The following is a 20108-nucleotide window of genomic DNA, read 5'->3' as shown; positions in this document are numbered from 1 at the left end:
CACCCCCCTTTCCAACAGGTAATTGTCATACTCTTGTCTGTGTTCATGAGTTTTTTGTTGCTGTTTGTTTGTTTTTTAAAAATATGTTTTTATTGATTTCAGAGAGAGAGGAAGGGAGAGTGAGAGATAGAAACATCAATGCATCAACATTGATTGGCTGCCTCCTGCACACCCCCTTGTGGGGCTCGAGCCCACAACCCGGGCATGTGCCTTGACTAGTATGGAACTGTAATCTCCTGGTGCATAGTTCGATGCTCAACCGCTGTGCCATACTGGCCAGGCAAGTTATTCTTTTTCCTTAATCTCTTCACTTTTTTCACCCAGTCCCTCCACCCACTCCCCTCTGACAGCTATCTGTCCTTATGTGTCTGTTTCTAATTTATTTGTTAGTTTTATTTTGTTCATTAGATATACATATAAGTGAAATCATATGGTATTTATTTTTCTCTGACTAGCTTATTTCACTTAGCATAGTACTCTCCAGGTCCATCCATGCTATAGCAAAGGGTCAGATTTCTTTTTTTTTTTTTACAGCTTAGTAGTGTTCCATTGTGCAGATGTACCACAGCTTTTTTATCCACTTGTCTAACTTATGAACACCTGGGCTTTCAAATCTTGGCTATTGTAAATAATGCTGCAATGAACATAAGGGTGCACATATTCTTTTAAATCAGTGTTTTGAATATATTCCCAGAAGTGGAATTGCTGGGTCATAAGGCAATTCCAGTTTTAATTTTTTGAGAAAACTCCATACTGTTTTCCACAGTGGCTACACCAACCTATATCCCCACCAACAGTGCATGAAGGTTCCCTTTTCTTTATATTCTTGCCAGCATTTGTTGTTTGTTGATTTATTGATGGCAGCCATTCTGACAGGTGTGAGGTGATACTTCATTGTGGTTTTAATTTTTATTTCTCTGATGATTAGTGACATTGAGCATCTTTTCGTATGTCTCTTGGCCATCTGTATGTCCTCTTTAGAGAAGTGTCTATTCAGGCCCTTTGCCCGTTTTTAAATTGGATGTTTGTTTGTTTGTTGGTGTTGAGTTTTCTAAGTTCTTTATAAATTTTGGATATTAATCCTTTATCAGATGTATCATTGGCAAATATGTTGTCCCATTCAATAGGTTGTCTTTTCATTTTGTGGATGGTTTTCTTTGCTGTGCAAAACTTTTTAGTTTGATATAGCCCCATTTGTTTATTTTTTCTTTTGTTTCCCTTGCCAGAGGAGCTATATGAGAAAAAATATTGCTATGAGAAATGTCCAAGATTTTACTGCCTATGTTTTCTTCCAGGAATTTTATGGTTTTGAGTCTAACATTTAAGTCTTTAATCCATTTTGAGTTTATTCTTGTATCTGGTGTAAGAAGGTGGTCTAGTTTCATTTTTTTTTTTTTTTGCATGTATCTGTCCAGTTTTCCCAGCAGTATTTATTGAATAGACTATCTTTATCCAATTATATGTTCTTGCCTCCTTTGTCAAATATTAATTGACCATAAAGGTGTGAGTTTATTTCTGGATCCTCTACTTTTTTCCATTGATCTCTATGTCTGTTTTCATGCCAGTATCATGTTGTTTTGATTACTAGGGCCTCCTTATAGTGTAGTTTGATATCAGGTAGCACAACTCCTCCAACTTTGTTCTTTTTTCTGAAGATTATTCAAGGTCTTTTGTCATTCCATATACATTTTGGAATATTAGTTCTAGTTTTGTGAAATATGCCGTTGGTGTTTTGATACGAATTGTGTTGATTCTATAGATTGCTTTGGGTAGTATGGGTATTTTAATGATGTTAATTCTTTTTATCCTTGAGCACAGTATATGTGTCCACTTATTTGTATCTTCTTCAGTTTCTTTGTTCATTGTCTCATAATTTTCTGAGCACAAGTGTTTTACATCCTTGGTTAAATTTATTCCTAGGTATTTTCTTATCTTTTGATGCATTGGTAAATGGGTTTGTTTTCTCATTTTCCTTTATGATAGGTGATTATTGGTATATAGAAATGTAACTGATTTCTGTGTATTTATTGTATATCTGACTACTTTACTGAATTCACTTACCAGTTTAGTAGTTTTTTTGGTGAAATCTTTAGGATTTTCTCTATACAGTATCATGTCATTTGCAAATAATGACAATTTTACTTCTTCCTTTCTAATTTGGATGCCTTTTATTTTCTTCTTCTTGTCTGATTGCTGTGGCTAGGACTTCCTGTACTTTGTTGAGTAAGAGTGGTGAGAGTGGACATCCCTGTCTTGTTCCTGATCTTAAGGGAAATGCTTGTAGTTTTTGCCCATTGAGTATGATGTTGGGTGTGGGTTTGTTATATATGGCCTTTATTATGTTGAGGTATGTTCCTTCTATTCCCACTTTGCTGAGAGTTTTCATCATAAATGCATGCTGGATTTTATCAAATGCTTTTTTCTGCACCTATTGATATCATGTGATTTTTATCCTTCATTTTGTTTATGTGGTATATCACGTTTATTGATTTATTAATATTGTACCAACATTGCATCCCCAGAATAAATTCCATTTGATCATAGTGAATGCTCTTTTTATTGTGTTGCTGGATCCAGGTTGCTCATATTTTGCTGAGGATTTTAGCATCTGTATTCATCAGTGATATTGGCCTGTAATTTTATATCTTTATCATGTCTGTATCTGGTTTGGGAATTAGAATAATGCTGGCCTTGTAAAATGAGCTTAGGAGTCTTCCCTCCTCTTGAATTTTTTGGAATAGTTTGAGAAGGATAGGTGTGGTTCTTTGAATGTTTGGTAAAATCCACCTGTGAAGCCATTTTGTCCAGGACGTTTGCTTGTTGGGAGTTTTTTTTAATTACTGCTTTAATTTCTTCAGTTGTAATTGGCCTATTCAGATTTTATGATTCTTCCTGATTCAGTTTTGGCAGAGTGTATGTTTCTAGAAATTTATCTGTTTCTTCCAGATTGTTTAATATGTTGGCATATAGTTATTTGTAATATTTTCTTACAATCCTTTGCATTTCTTTGGTGTCAGTTGTTACTCCTCCTCTTTCGTTTCTGATTTTATTTATTTGGCTTCTCCCTGTTTTTTTCCTGAGGAGTCTGGTTAAAGGCTTGCCAATCTTTTTTATCTTTTCAAAGAACCATCTCTTGGTTTTATTGATCTTTTGTATTGTTTTTTTACACTCTATTACTTTTACTTTTGCTGTGATCTTTTTAATTTCCTGTTTTCTACTCACTTTGGGCTTTGTTTTTTTTTGTTCCTCTACTTTCTTTAAGTATAAAGTTAGTTTTATTTCATATTGTTTTTGGTTCTTGTAATGCTATGCATTTCCCTCTTAGGACTGCTTTTTCTCTGTCCAATTGATTTTGGGTTGTGTTTTCATTTGTTTCAAGGTATCTTTTTATTCCTTGATCTCATTAGTAACCCCTTCATTGTTTAGTAACATGTTATTTAGACTCCATGTCTTTGTGTGTTTTTCAGCTTTTTTCTTGTGATTGATTTTTGCATTCCTATCATTATGATCAAAGAAGATGCCTGATATAATTTCAGTCTTCTTAAATTTATTGAGACTTGTTTTTTGTTCTAACAAAATGTTCCATATGCACTTGACAAGAATGTATATTCTGCTTTGGGGTGAAATGCTCTGAAGATATGTATTAAATATATCTAGTCCTGTGTGTCATTTAAGGCCACTGTTTCCTTTCATTTGCTTAGTCTTATACACTATAGATTTGGATTTGGCTGTAGGCTTGGCTTTGCCTATAGATTTGGGTCATTGACTGTCATTTTGGACAGTAACTTCTAGAGTACATGAGGGTAATTATCTCTGAGTTTTATTTTTTTTTTTCACATTGGAGTAGAAAGTACTATGCTGGAGGAACAAAGACAATGCTCATAAAACTAAAGGAAAGAAATTATAAAGGAGAAAAAAGGAACAAAAAGAACACCAGTATAATTTGTGAACATTTCCTTTAGATTTTCTAGAATGGCAACAAATAAACTTACAAATCAAGATTTTAGGTGGTCTAATTTCTCAGAGTTGATGTTTTCTTTTTTTAATTTCACAGAAATAGCCAAGATATAGGGGTTTAACAAACGGCATCAAAATATGTGCAGTAGAACATTTTTATAACATCTACAAATGAAAAGCCAATTTCCTTACAGAGACAATAATGCAAATATTCACAGTATCTTTGCTACAAAGAAATTAAATTGTTGCAATTGATAATTCCACTACTTTAATAGGAGTTCATACTATAATAACCTTTATTAATTAGGAAAATATCATATAATTTAAATCTAGGTAAGAATATTACAGGCCCATAAGTTGCCACTGAAGAAATTAAACGGAAATAATTTGCCCTGTATTTTTAAATATTATTACAGCGAATCACCTCTGTACTTATCATGACTTTTTCATTGTGTTTTGGCTCTAGATGCATATATATATATTTCTGTTCACAGAATATAGTTCATGTAGTTTTCAATGGCTTAGGACCTAAAAGGCTGAGAACCTAAAAAAGGGTAGTTATATAAACTGAGATCTATTAAGTGATAGCCACTTCTTAGAGTTGCAGTCTGTGACTTGTTATTCCCCAAAGTCATCCTGTCTTATAGAAGGTTGCCTTTAGAGAGTTACACAATGGAACTAACAGGAGCTGAGAGACCGAGAGAAGGTTGATGGCTGGACAATATAGGTCTTTGGGTAAACATTCAGAACTTAGGTTAATAAAATCTGGTGATGACATTTTTTTACCATATCTCTTTCTGAAGCATATACTCAAGAAGGTACTTTGTAGGGAAGAAAGAAGCAGCAGCAATCACCAGTATTTGGGGAAACTTTAAAATGTCATACAATGAAGCTCACTTGGGTAATTTGATATTTATTGTGTTCTGATTTGAATGCTTTTGTTCTTTTGCAGGTATTTGGGGAAAATTGTTTTTGTTGTTTTGTTTTTTATTGTTGAAAATATTACAGATATCCCCTTTTTTCCCCATTGAACCCTTCCACCCAGCACCCACTCCCCGCCCCAGGCCTTCACCACACTATTGTCTGTGTCCATGGGTTATGCATATGTGCATACAAATTCTTTGATTAATCTCTCCCCACCCATCCACCCAACCCCTCCTTCCCTCTGAGATTCATCAGTCACTTCCATGTTTCTATGTCATTGAATCGATTTTGTTCATCAGTTTATTAAATTCTTTAGATTCCACGTATAAATGAGGTCATGTGATGTTTGTCTTTCTCTGCCTGGCTTATTTCACTGAGCATAATATTCTCCAGGTCCATCCATGCTGTCCCAAAGGGTACGAGATCCTTTTTCTTTACAGCTGCGTAGTATTCCATGGTGTAAATGTCCCACAGATTTTTTATCCACTCATCTACTAATGGGCACTTGGGCTGTTTCCAGATCTTAGCTATTATAAATAGTTCTGCTGTGAACATAGGGGTGCATATATTCTGATTAGTGTTTCAGGATTCTTAGGGTACATTCCTAGGAGTGGAATCACTGGGTCAGAAGGCAGCTCCATTTTAAATTTTTTGAGGAACCTCCATACTGTTTTCCATAGTGGCCGCACCAGTCTGCATTCCCACCAGCAGTGCACCAGGGTTCCCCTTTCTCCACACCCTCGCCAGCACTTGTAGTTCATTGATTTGTTGACGGAGCCATTCTGACAGGTGTGAAGTGATACCTCGTTGTGGTTTTAATTTGCATCTCTCTGATGATTAGCGATGTTGAGCATTTTCTCATGTGTCTCTTGACCATCTGTATGTCCTCTTTGGAGAAGTGTCTATTCAGGTTCCTCTGCCCATTTCTTAGTTGGGTTGTTTGTCTTCCTCTTGTTGACTTGTATGAGTTCTTTGCACACTTTGGAAATTAGCCCCTTATCAGATGCATCCTTGGCAAATATGTTCTTCCATACCATGGGGTTCCTTTGTATTTTGAGGCTGATTTCTTTTGCTGTACAGAAGCTTTTTAGTTTGATGTAGTTCCATTTGTTTGTTTTATTATTTTTTTGTGGGGGAAATTGTTTAAATTAGAGATTGGATTCAGAGAAACTGAAGAAGGGTTGAATTTAATAGAAAATGAAAATTATACTGCAAATTATATATTGGGCTCTTTTTGCCTTGGGAGTCTTAGATATTTCACAATTGAGTAATAGAGTAGCTTCTCCCAACTGCCACAGAATTAGATGTATTGCCAAATGGAGCCAGGGGCATTACCTAGTCTAGGAGAACACGTTTCCATGATGCCCTGGTGGGCCCTGCTAAGAAAAAGATTGGCAAATGTTGGGTGATCTCATAGTATTTCATTTATATATATCCTTTGGCAACTTACTAATAACCAATCAAATGAAGCATTAAGAATATGCAAAAGGTAGCATTCATAAATACACATCAGCATAGTACTAGAATTTATAAAGCATTCTGACATAGTGTTCTACTAGGAAGTCTGGCTACTATGCAGCCTGTAGCAACATTGTAAAGCTCCAGTTCCACATGTGAACATGCATAAGGTACAATTATTTTACATTTTGGAAAAATACATATCAACAGTGTATGTGGAGTTTTGTCCTTTTCAGTTGTTTCTAATTTTTTATTATAAATTACTGTTTAGCCTTATCATTATCAATTTAATTTGTTGTAGGTTGTTCATTTAACCCTGTAACATATAATGATGTATATTTGTATTAACAGTATTCTTGGTCCATAATTTTTCAGTTTCTAGAGTTTAAAATGTAGTTAAAATATGAATTATTTTTTCTGTATTAGAGTAGCAGATGCATATGTATTCTCCAAAAGTTGGCTTGAAAAATGACACTTTATTTCTATCACCCATGACATATTTTCCCTGGTTTGAATAGGGTGTGTCATAGAGTTTGAGAACTGCTGTTCTGAGGAGCTAGCTGGCTGGCAGGCCTAGGAGTCTGAGGCAGAACCGCTTCTGATTTCTTCCATGTCATGACAGCATAATTCTTGTAAGTTCAGGACCCTGACAGACCTGGTTTGAATCTACTATTTATTGTTTGTGGCCTTAGATAAGTTGCCTAATTTGTCTGTGTTTCCATTTCCTATCTGTAAATAAGGATAAAAAATAGTAGTACCTACCTAATCCAGTTCTTTGGTATTAGATGAGATGTTATGTGTAAAATGCTTAGGACTCTGCCTGGCTTAGAGTAAATTCCCAATAATAGTAACCATTATTACCAGGTGAGAAGTACTTTATGTGTTCCTACTGCAAAATGGTTAATTTTCTACTAGGTTGTAATTTTATTTTAAGCTTCTTTTTGGGTTAAGACATTCAACCAATATTTATTCATTGCATATGTTTTAATTCCTTTTGCATGAATATTCATTGTTATGTATGAATGTTCATTGCTAATAATAGAGTATGTTTCAAATGATCTTGATTACTTCAAATTTGGGGTGGTCACTTTTTTATTGAAATATATTTGACATGTAAGATTGTGTAAATGTTTAAGGTGTTAAGTATGTTAATTTGATACATTTATATATTATATGATTGCCATTATAGTGATAATCAGTACTTCTATCACGTTACATAATTATCATTGCTTTTTAGTGGTTAGAATAAAGTTCTAGTCTTTTAGGTTTGAAGATTACAATTCAATATTGTCTATATGCACTATAGTCTCTGCATTAGATCTCTAGGACTTATGGCAGGGTCACCTTATAAAATCTAATTAGTAGTAGTGTTGTCATAACAGCCATTTTTTTGTTTGCTTGTGTTGGCAGTGCTACATTATCTTCAATCAGTGGTTTTCTTGCAAGAATCTTTTTGTGAGTGGTAATTTAACTAAAACTAGATAGCATTTGGAAAATTCACGTAAGCAAGCACACAGGTAAAACTGACACTTCCCTTGAGCAAATGGGGATACTACCTTCAGCCCTGCCACTTTTGTGGAATTTCGTCTTCTCTTAAGATACTTATTTATCTTATGAGACAAATTATTGACATGCAAATTAAGAGAGAGAAGCAATGCCCATCCACATATTAAATATTACTAAAGCTTAAATGTTTTTCTCCTTTTTCTAGGTAAAAAATACATATAATAGGAGTGTCAAGGTTTTCTTTCCAACTTTCTGTGATTTGTATTGCACTCTCCCTGGGATATGACCACTGCATTTTAGAGAGCAAGTTATTTATATAGCCAATTATTTGAATATTAACTCTTATTCTGATACAAGAGTACAACATAATTTTTGAGTTCCTGCTCATTTAATATTCTGTTTGGCATAGCCATTGTTGTTTCGGCATGGTATGATTGTTATGGTAGAAAACTGTATTTTACTTTCTAAAAATCATAAAATTATGGTTTGCTAGTTGTAGAATTGACATTATTTGCCATCTAGTCTTACCTTCCTCAGTAGACAGTGAGTTCTTCAAAAGTAGTGACTTTATCTTTCATTAATCTTTGTGTTTCTGTCACCTAGCACTGGTCCTGTATTGCAGAGGGAGTTCAATAAATCTATTATTGACTGAATTATATAGACTCAGAAACTAGTTTGTCCCTTGGCAGAGAATTGGAGAATCAATGTGGTAATTGCTAAATGGAGTTTCATACACTCTCAATAAAATAATCATGTCAGATATTTTTGTTATGATATAGTTCTTTAGTGTTCCAAACTAAGCATATCTAAAACATTTATTTACAAACATATAAAATCATAGAATGACAAGAATTTGGAGCTGGACTGGATGTTAGAAACCATTTCCTCTTTCCCAGAGAAAGACATTTCAGGAATCCTGAACCAGAAAATGCCCATGAAGCCCCGTCGTGTTTGTCACTGTAGCACTTTACTGCCTGGTGTTACTACTCTTCTGCAGGGTTTGAATTGGATTTGCAGAGTATCAGAACCAAGGTTACACCTACCAGTGTACTCATTCTACACCTGTTCATTTAAACATTTGGATGACAGGGTGGAGTATATATCAAAAGAAGTGAGGTATCTGTCCCATGAGAAAGTAGAATGTGATGTTTTTTATAGTGTTTAAGATGCAGACAGGACATCGTTTATGTCCTCAAGCGATATTAATTTAAAGTTTAAGGAGTATTACTTCAAATTACACACCATGTGGGTACCAAGAGCAGAAAGAAATTGCTGAACCATATGCTTGTAAATGCCATCTCTTTCCTCAAGAGAAAGATCATTTATATTTTGCAATTAAAGAGCAGAAGGTCTTTTTTCCCATAAAGGCCTTTCAGTAAGGAAATTCACGGGGTAGAGAGGGCTTCCCGGGGGAGGTTTTTACCCCATTCAAGGACTCATTGGCATCGCCACCTGGTGGAACTTCGCTGATTAAACTCTGGAGAATAAATTTTACTTCTAAAACATGGTAAACCCTTGTTAAAGAAAAGTTTGTAAACAATTCTACTGGAAATGAGCATTAAGTAAAGAAATTGACATTTAGGTCAATTTGGTTTTTTCACACTCCTTAAGAGGCAATTATAGCATTACAACATTATGAACTACATATGGTGCTCTCACTTTATTGATGGACATTGTTTGTTATTTTGGTTAGAACCAATGAGTGTGGGTTTCTTAATGTATGATAAACAGTCGCTAACCCTGAGAATTTTCATCTGCTGCTTTAGTCTTCTAAAAAAAATTCTGACATATTTGAGTCCATGTAAGTTACGCAACCACAAAATATAATGTAGTTTCTATACCACCATCCCTGGTAAATATGAAGTCCCAGAATCCTCGACAAATAATTGTGTATGGTGTGCTGAATGGCACCGTTTCTGGGTTGAGGCCTCCCCCGCCCTCTCTTAGAGTAAGTCCCTGATTCCCCTGCCTTCATACTATTCCTTCCTGATACCTTGAAAGAGTAGCTTAAGTGAATAGATTACCCTTGCCCTATTCTGTAAATGTCAGCGAGTTTTAGACTCTGTGACTGTCAACAGGAGCAAATCTCAGAACATTTTGTGTGCATCTGAGAAGATCTGCCTTAAGTCTAGAAAAAGTCATACTGAAAATCCCCAAGTGAGGATCTTTTAAGTTGGGATGTATCAGATGGAGTGTCCTAGTAGGCCACGCTACCCAGGTATCTGATATTCATTACTTTCTGATATTCATTACTCTTAGTGTAATGAACTTTTTGTCCTGGCCTTTAAGTTGTTAATTAATTTTTTATCTGTGGAGATAATGTATAGTCCCTCTGCTTACTATTCTTAGTCACTATATCAGGTACTGCTGGTTGTGGCAAATTAAAACCCTTGCTGTCTGATACAGAAACTTATTTGTTTTGTAATTTTAGTGGCCAAAGTTACTGAAGTACTTGTATATTGTTTTATTACAAAAAACATACTTGTTATAAAAATTTTAAACATTATAGAAATATGTAGTGCATTATGTAAACTTTTTTCCCACACCCTGATCCATTGGGTTAACCCTTGTTAGCAATTTGGTGTTTACTTTTTATTTATTAAAAAAATAAGATTTGCCTGGCCAGCATAGCTCAGTGGTTGAGCGTTGACCGATGAACGAAGAGGTCATGGTTCGATTACTGGTCAGGGCACATGCCCGGGTTGCGGGCTCAGTCCTCAGTAGGGGCATACAGGAGGCAGCTGAACAATGACTCTCATCACTGATATTTCTATTTCTCTCTCCCTTTCCCTTCCTCCCCTGAAATCAATAAAAACATATTTTAAAATATATGATTTTACTATAATACTGTTTTTCAGCTTTCCTTTTTGCATACAAATACATATTCTTATGAGTTTTTAAATGTCAGTAGTGCCTAACTTTATTTTTTTAAATCACTGTATAATATTCCATTGTATAGACTTACCATATTGTTTACCCAGTTTCCTTTAAATGGGCATTTAAGTTTTTCCCCATTTTTTTACTGTTACAGAAAGTGCTGAAATTGACATCCTTATGTATTTAATTTTGTGCTCTTGTGTGACTATCCAGCTTTTTTCAAAATAGCGAGCCACTTTTATTGAAAAAATACTAACATTTCCTCCCACTGAATTGAAATGCTACATATATATATACACATATACTAAATTCCTATGTGTACTTGGGTATATTTCTGGACTAATATATTCCAATGACCCATGTCTCTAACATGACATTGTTTTAATTACTCTAATTTATGATTTGCTTTCTCATCTAGTAAGCTGGCCCCTCTTAATTGCACTTTTTTCCTCCCCCCAGAATATACACCAAATCACATATTTATTCTTCCAGATGAACTCCTTTACTCCAGTTTACTTTAAAAACTGTTGTGGTTCTAATAAGGGTTACTTTTAATTCCTGTATTAATTAGAACTGTGTCAGCTTAAAAAAACATCTTGATAAATATAAAATTCTCACTTCTCATTCTCAGTTTTCTAATATGTGTGCCCATTTGTCAAATTATTGGTTTCTAACTAATATTCCTACCAAGAATGTTTGGTTGAATTTTGCTTTCTATTACTAAAGGATTGTTTTTGTTCACAATATAAAGTACAATAAAGTATTAAATATGCTTTTTATGTGGTGATTTAGAGATGATTGGTTTCTTTACAACATTGTGTCTTTCTGTCTCTAAACAATGTATGTCTCTCTTCATTTATTTTTCTTAAATCTCTCAATAGAGTTTTATAATTTCCTTTGCATGTTATATGAGTTTATTTCTGGGTATTGCATGTGTTTTGCAATTATAAATTGCAATATTTTCTTTCATTTTATAGATGGTTGTTTTGGCCTGGAAGGATACTATATATTTTGATGTAATAATTTTATATGGTCACCTTAGTGAATCTTCCTTATTTTTGCTCATACCTTTTCAGTTGATTTTCATGGATATTTCATTTGGGCAATCAGATTATCAGCAATAGTGATTTTTTTTGCCTCTGTTTCCTCATCAGTTTAGCTTTAACTTGGTTTTCTTAATTGCATTGTGTTTTGTTCCTGAAAATTATATAGTGATAAAAATAGACCTCCTTATCTTATTTCTGAACTTTATAGGAATGTTTTCAGTGTTTTATTAACCAGATGCTAACATCTGTTACAGTTAGGCTGTGTATGTAGGTATCAAGTTAAGGAAGGATCCTTTTACTGCTATTTAATTAAAACTTAAAAAAATAAAAATGATTGTATAAAAAGGTATTTTAACTTTTATTGTGCTATTTATATGACTTTTTTCTCCTTTGACCTTTTAATTCGATGACTTAATTATTTTCGCTAATATTCTTCATCCTTTTGGAATTGACCCCTTTTGTCATTATCCTTCTGCTTAAATCTGTTTTCCAATACTTTACATTGGATTCCCTCCCCCCCATTTATACTGATTTTTGTTCTGTTTTTTTAATCCCCACCTCAAGGATTTTTTTCCATTGCTTTTCAGAGAGAGTGGAAGGGAGAGAGAAGAGAGAGAGAGAAACACTGATGCGAGAGAGATGCATCGATTGGTTGCCTCTTGCATGAGCCCTGACCAGGGCCGGGGATCAAGCCTACAACTGAGGTACATGCCCTTTGGCCAGAATCAAACCCAGAACCCTTCAGTCTGTGGGCTGACACTAACCACTAAGCCAAACCGGCCAGGGCTATACTGATTTTTGTGTGGTTGTGGTCACATCTTTGTGTTAGGGTTACATTGGTTTCATAGGAAGCAGAAAACTACTTTCCCCCTGTACACAGGAATAGTTTAAATATTGGAATTATGCGATCCTTAAAGTTTTGAAGAAACCTGTCCATAAAACTGTTTGGAGCTGGCATATTGGGAAGTAAGGGGTCAGGAATACATTTGGGCAGGTGGGATAGGTTATTTTCTTAGTATACTTTCTCCTATCGAAATCTTAGATTAAATAAGTGTATCAGATAGGTTCTTAGACTCCTTGTTTTCAGTGCTTTTGCTAACATTGTTAGATTCTCTGGTTGTTTCTGGAGCAATACAAAAATTTAACATAATTAAAGTTAGCAGAATTGAACTTTTATCTTTAGAAAGGCCTACTTGCAAAGTTGTCCCTTGTCTGGCATCTGGAACCTTGGATTTTAGAAGGTTTCCTGCCATTTATTGTTAAGAGTGGCTCATTTAAACTGTACAAACCAGTATGGTTTATATTGAACATTGCTTTCCTTCTTGGAGTCTGGAATTTTGATGCAGGCCAGGCAAGGGCTACCTACACTTAATAGCCTCCTGTTAAACACCCTGGGTGTTGAGTCTCTAGCAGACTTCCTGGTTGGCAACATTGAACAGGTGCTGTCAACTTTGTGGGGGAATTAAGCATATCCAATGTAACTCCACTGGGAGCAGACCCTTGTGTTTGTTTTCCCTCAGACTTTGCTCCATGTGCTTTTTCAAAACCTTTTTGATTTTGCTCTGTATTCTTTTGCTGTAATAAATAAGCCACAAGTACAACCATATTCAGAGTCATGAGAGTCTATTTTGTATGACAGCCAAAAATTGTGATATTAAGTGGCAAAGTTAAAAATAATACTGAAAAAACCCCCAGTGTAACCATGGCATTACAGGTGTGGAAACAATCTCATGGAAGTTAGAAAATTTGTCAAAGAACACCTATGTCATTAGTGCAGAATAAGTTTCAAAGATTAAGAAACAAGTCAATACAACAGTTTTACCCCACAAACTTAAATGTTTTTCCAATTTTATCTATCAAATTAAAATTGGTTTAAAAAAAGTTTATTTGTATGTGGTTTCTAAAACATGCTTTTTTATTTTATTTTTTAAAATTTATCTTTATTATTGAGAGTACTACAGGTATCCCATTTTTCCCCCCAATTGACCCCCTCGACTTCGCTCACACCTCCTCCCCAGGCTTTCACCCTGTTATTAACTGTGTCCGTGGGTTATGCATATATGCATATAACTTCTTTGGTTAATCTCTTCCCACCCTCCACCCCCCCTTCCCTCTTTCCTTTGAAATATGATCATCTGTTGCATGCGTCAATGTCTCTGGATCTATTTAGTTCGTCAGATTCTTTTGTTCATTAGTTTCTTCTTAAAGAACACCCTTCAACTTTTCCTGTAGTGCTGGTCTGGTGGTGATGAATTCCTTTAGCTTTTTCTTATCTGTGAAGCTCTTTATTTGACCTTCAATTCTAAATGATAGCTTTGCTGGGTAGAGCAATCTTGGTTATAGTTCCATGTTTTTCATCACTTTGAATATTTCTTGCCACTTCCTCTGGCCTGCAAAGTTTCTATTGAGAAATCAGCTGACAGTCATATGGGTGCTCCCTTGTAGGTAACTAACTGCTTTTCTCTTGCTGCTTTTAAGATTCTTTTTGTCTTTAACCTTTGGCATTTTAATTATGATGTGTCTTGCTGTGGGCCTTTTGGGTTCCTCTTGTTTGGGACCCTCTGTGCTTCCTGGACTTGTAAGTCTATTTCTTTCCCTAGGTAGGAGAAGTTTTCTGTAATTATTTTTTCAAATAGGTCTTCAATTTCTTAGTCTCTTTCTTTCCCTTCTGGCACCCCAATAATATGAATGTTGGGCATCTTGAAGTTGTCCCAGAGGCTCCTTATACTATTTTCATATTTTTGGATTTTTTTTTTCTTTTTGCTCTTCTGGTTGAGTGCTTTTTGTTTCCTCATGTTCCAAATTGCTGATTTGATTCTCAGTGTCCTCTACTCTACTGTTGGTTCCATGTAAATCATTCTTCATTTCAGTTCCTGTAGCTTTCATTTCAAATTGGTACTTTATTATGTTATCGATTTTCTCAGTTATTTCCCTAACAGTCTGCTTAAACATCCTTATAAACAAAATTCTGAAGTCTGTATCTGTTAGCTTGCTTGGATCTATTTCATTTAGTTCCTCTTCTAGAGAATTTTTCTGTTCTTTCCTTTGTGACATGTGTCTTTGCCTCCACATTTTGGCTGCTTCCAGGTGTTTGTTTCTGTGTATTAGATAGAGCTGCTGTGTCTCCTGGAATTTGTAGAGTGGTTTTGTGTAGTAGGTGTCCTGTAGGGTCCAGGGGCTCAGCCTCCACAGCCACCTGAGCTGGGCCTTCCAGGCACTCCCCTGTGTGGGCTGTGTGCACTGTCTTGTTGTAGTTGAGCCTTGGTTGCTGTTGGTGTCACTGGGAGGAATTGACCCCCAGGCCAATCAGCTGTGAGGACCAGCTGCAGCTACAGCCAAAGAGCTGCTGTGCTGGAGACACCTTTATGGAGCAGGATTTAATTCAGTGGAGCTTTGGTGCTCACCAAGTGCGCCCCTTGAGTGTCACTCGTGGATGTGGTAGGGTTGTAATCCAGCGTGGTCGAGTCTTACCACCAGGTGCACTGTCTCTGGGGCCTCCGGGGAGATGCAAAGTCAGCCTGTGCTAGTGCCTTGCCCAGGGCCACCCAGCATGAGCTACACAGCAAACTGTAGTTGGCTGCTACTTGTGCTGGGCTTGGCATTGTCCAGGTGAGGCCAACCTATGAGCCAATGCAGGCTGCCGCTAGTGCCAGGCCTGGGGCCACTTATCAAGCCATATGGGGCAGCTGCTGCTTGTTTGAGAGATTTTAGGAAAGTCCTAAGCATGAGGCTCGAGAGGCCACTTGCATAGAAAAGCCCCTGGAAGTGGCCTGGATGAGCTGCAGGTGGGGAGGGGCGGGGCCTCCGGGAATCACAGGGCGGGGCCAAAGGTGAGAGTCAGGTGCTGGCGATTCAAATATGGCGCCTGCCTGCCTGCCGTATGCGGGGAGGACTCGCCAAAGGAGCCATGGCCTCCGCCAGCCCTTCTGCCTGGGAGGAAGCTTTCCCTCCAGCTCTCACCCCAATTTCAGGCAGGTTAGTTCCTCCCCGAGTGTCCCAGGTCCTTTCAAGCTGCTGCCCGGCGCTGGGCTCAGAGGGAGCGTGTCTGAGTGAGTCCTTGCGTGGGCCCTTTAAGAGGAAAGCCTGGGACTCCCGCAGCCTCTGAGACCCTCAGCAACAGTCCCTGCTGGTTTCACAGCCCAGAGTTGTGGGTGGGGATGTCTCTTCTCGGCCCTGGAACCCTGGGCTGGGACCCTGCTGTGGGGCTGGGACCCCTTGCTCCTCCAGGGAGCCCCCACCACTGAGATTCCCTCCCGGGTTTAACCCGTGGCACCGGCTGTGGGCCCTCGGTGAGTCTCTGATTCAGTCCCAACCCGCCCGCGTCTCCGCCCCTCCTACCGCTCTCGGTGCTGCTTCAGGTCCCTGGTTGTGGGGTTTCTGTGCAGCCAGATTTCAGGAGGCTCTGAGTGAGGGTGGCTCTGTATTTTAGTTGTGATTTTGATGTGGTTATGAGAGGCGGCGGGTGCAGCTGTTAACTATGCCACCATCTTGTTTCTCCTAAAACATGCTTTTTTAAAAAAGCCAGCAGTGGACCCAAACTATGACTTTGTAAATAAGCTGTAGCATTAGGTGAAAGTATTTTCTGCATACAAGCTGTCACATTGGTGACGTGTTAGCACTATTTGCCTCTTTGCAATAAAACTCAAAATGGAATCATATCCCAAATGAACTTTTTCAGCTGGTATTTACTTGTGTATTTGTGCACCTGAGTGTGGGTTGTGAACCTACAACAGAGCCTAAATCAGTGGCTCTTTTCCAGGCTGCTCATTAGAGTCGCTTCAGAATAGTGATTACACATTCCAGACCAATTAAGCCAGAATCTCTGATGGGTGGGGCTCAAGCATCTTTCTATTTCATTTTAAGCTCCTTATGTGAATCCAATGTGTGGCAAGCTTATTGAGAATCACTGGTTTAAAAAAACTTAAATGTAAGTCATGAAACCATAAAAATCCTGGAAGAGAACATAGGCAGTAAAGTCACAGACATCCCATGTAGTAGAGTTTTCACTGATAACATCTCCTAGGGCAAGAGAAACAAAGAAAAAATAAACATATGGGACTACATCAAACTAAAAAGCTTCTGCACAGCAAAAGAACACAGCCTCAAAATACAAAGGAACCCCATGGTCTGGGAAAACATATTTGCCAAGGATGTATCTGATAAGGGGCTAATTTCCAAAGTGTACAAAGAACTCATATTACTCAGCAAGAAGAAGACAAACAACCCAATTAAGAAATGGGCAAAGGACCCGAATAGACACTTCTCCAAAGAGGACATGCAGATGGCCAAGAGACACATGAGAAAATGCTCAATGTAGCTAATCATCAGAGAGATGCAAATTAAAACCACAATGAGGTATCACTTCACACCTGTCAGAATGGCTGCCATCAACAAACAACATGTGCTGGCGAGGGTGTGGAGAAAGGGGAACCTAGTGCACTGCTGGTGGGAATGCAGACTGGTGCAGCCACTATGGAAAACAGTATGGAGGTTCCTAATAAAATTTAAAATGGAGCTGCCTTTTGACCCAGTGATTCCACTCCTAGGAATGTACCCTAAGAATCCTGAAACATTAATCAGAAAGAATATATGCACCCTGATGTTCATAGCAGCACAATTTACAATAGCTAAGATCTGGAAACAGCCCAAGTGCCCATCAGTAGATGAGTGGATAAAAAGCTGTGGGACATTTACACCATGGAACACTATGCAGCTGTAAAGAAGAAGAATCTCCTACCCTTTGGGACAGTATGGATGGACCTGGAGAATATTATGCTCAGTGAAATAAGCCAGGCAGAGAAAGACAAACATCACATGATCTCACTTATACGTGGAATCTAAAGAACTTAATAAACTGATGAACAGAATAGATTCAATGACATGGAAGCATAGATGAGACTGACGAATGTCACAGGGATGGAGGAGGGTGGGTGGGTGAAGGGGGAGAGAGTAACCAAGGAATTTATATGCATATATGCACAACCCAAGGACAGGGACAATGGTGGGGAGAGGGACTGAGGAGGGGTATGGGACGGGGTGGAACGGGTCATTGGGGAGAAAAAGGGACATCTGTAATATTTTAAACAGATAAAATTAAAAAAAAAATCACTGGTTTAATTAAAATTCTTTCCATATGCCATAAAAATAGTGTTTATTCCATACTAAGTGGTTATTTTCTGTACTGGCAATATTAGCTTTATGTCTCCAGTTGGAAAAGCACAATTAAAATGTAAATTTAGCAAAATGTAATTGTATGACTAAGAAGTACAGATCTAGAGAACCTACTAAGATGATATTTACATATGTTGTATTAATGTTTATTATGTGTCAGTTAAGAATTACACATTTACTTTTGAGCTATTTAACCAAACGCCAGTCATTGTGCATCACGAATCATTTAGTCAATCATTTGAATCTTGCTTATGACATAAGAGAACGTTATAGCAGAGAACATACTCACTGGGTGCAGGTGCACCTCATTTTATTACACTTTTCTTTATTTGCACCTCACAGATGTTGCATTTTTTACAAATTAAAGGCAAGAACCTCCACCAGCAAGAAGATTACAATTTGTTTTATTGAGATACTCACTTTATTGGTGGTGTGCAACTGAGGTATGCCTGTATATGCATTGCATCTTTTCAGCTGTAAGAGTGTCAGTTTTGTTCAGAGCCATGCATCATCATTGAGGGAAATACAGGGTATCCCTAAAAATGTATACACACTTTAGTAGCTGATAGCTCAATTTTGAAAATGAATTGTATCTTAATAAACACTGCCTTTATAATTATTAAACTGTGTGTATACATTTTTGGGGCCACCCTATATTAGATAGTGATATGAGAGTTTGTGTTGAAGAGGAATGGGATTTTCACATCAGGTACAAGTCGCTTTCAGAATTTCATGGCTGATACAGGAAATGACCATGTTATTTTGAACATTGGTTGGGTAATCTAACCAGAAACCAAAACAAAAAACTAAAGCATTTTGAACCTTTGTCTAGTTTACAGTCATCCTTGGTCATATATTTGGTCCTATGGCTCAAAGGTTAAATCCAGCGTTCTTCTGTGAATAGTTATTGGAACATAGCCATGCTCATTTATTTACTTATTGTCTGTGGCTGTTTTTGGTTGAATAGTATCGTGACAGACTGTATAGCCTGCAAAGCCCCAAAATATTTACTCTCTGCCCCTTTGCAGAAAGTTTGCCAACTCCTATGTTAGACTGTTGTATCAGACATTAGATGGTTGATTCACACATGATTTGCTGACACTCCTTAGATTGATCCTCTTAAGCTGAATTTGGTCTTTCATACGCAGGAAATTGGGGGTGATTCTGCTTTTAGGGCTTTCCAATAGAGGCTGCAGTTGAGAGAAGGGATTTGCCTTGGCAATGAGTAGCATGCTGTGAGCTGCCTGATGCTCCTACTATGAGGGACTAGGAGCTTGTTTACTTACCTGAGGTGGGCGCCTGTTTGCCTAACTCGCCCTCCATGTTCCTCTACATCACAGTCATTGCTGTTGCTCCCTCTCTCGGGGATGGTCATGGAGTAGCAGGTAACTGGAGAACCTGGATCAGGAGGATCTTCCATGGCAGTCTCTGGGGATAAACACCATTTTTCATACACTTTGCTAATAATGCATCTGGATGTGAAAGTTTAAAGATTAGGAGTAGCTTAACCTTCAATCCTTCCTGGTCCAAGCGGAGAGTTCTAGGTGTGGAGGGCTAGTGGAAAGAGCATATCTGGCTCAATACCCTTAGTCTCTAGTGCAGCTGGCTCACCTCTGAGCTACTGGCCACATCACCTCCAGCACGTGAATGCTAGTGAAGGCTCTTATCCACTTGCTAGGTTACTTACACCTGAAAAATCAGTACCTGCAAATATATTAAAGATTTAAGAATATAAACATTTTTAACTTTTGAAGCACATAACTTCCTTTTCTAATATGTGAAGATATTAATTAAGCTTTGGCTTTTTGATTTTCAGTTAACGTGTATTGAAAGGCATTGCATACAAAAGCAAGGGAGTGCCTGTAAATGAAATTAAATGTAATGATGTCCTGGTAGACCCAGGCCATGCGATCATTACAGCCGAAAGTTTGGGCTAGAAGTTAGTCTTGAGAGAAATATTTGGGGTTATTCCTTTTTTGAAGGGGATTATGATGCTTGCTGTAAATTTTCATTAATAAATGTCAAATTATTTTTGTGAATACAGAAGATTATAGTATTTTTTATAAAATATTTAAGATGGTTTTAGACCGAAACCTCTGAAAGTATTTGAAATGTGATGATTTAGTTTATTCTTTGTGATTTAGGTCTAGATCTACGCCCAAATGCCTT

The 20108-nt window shown here is 37.3% G+C and overlaps 1 protein-coding gene across 3 annotated transcripts in view; it reads left to right on the top strand.

Annotated features, from left to right (window-relative positions):
- Positions 1-20108, top strand: part of BTBD9 (BTB domain containing 9) — a 406451-nt gene that overhangs the window by 35339 nt on the left and 351004 nt on the right. The window lies entirely within an intron of this gene.

The sequence above is a fragment of the Miniopterus schreibersii genome, assembly GCF_964146895.1.
Source record: "Miniopterus schreibersii genome assembly, chromosome: 6".
NCBI classification, from domain to species: domain Eukaryota; kingdom Metazoa; phylum Chordata; class Mammalia; order Chiroptera; family Miniopteridae; genus Miniopterus; species Miniopterus schreibersii.
The sequence above is the reverse complement of the archived record's forward strand: the minus strand, read 5'-3'. Positions and strand labels throughout refer to the sequence as shown.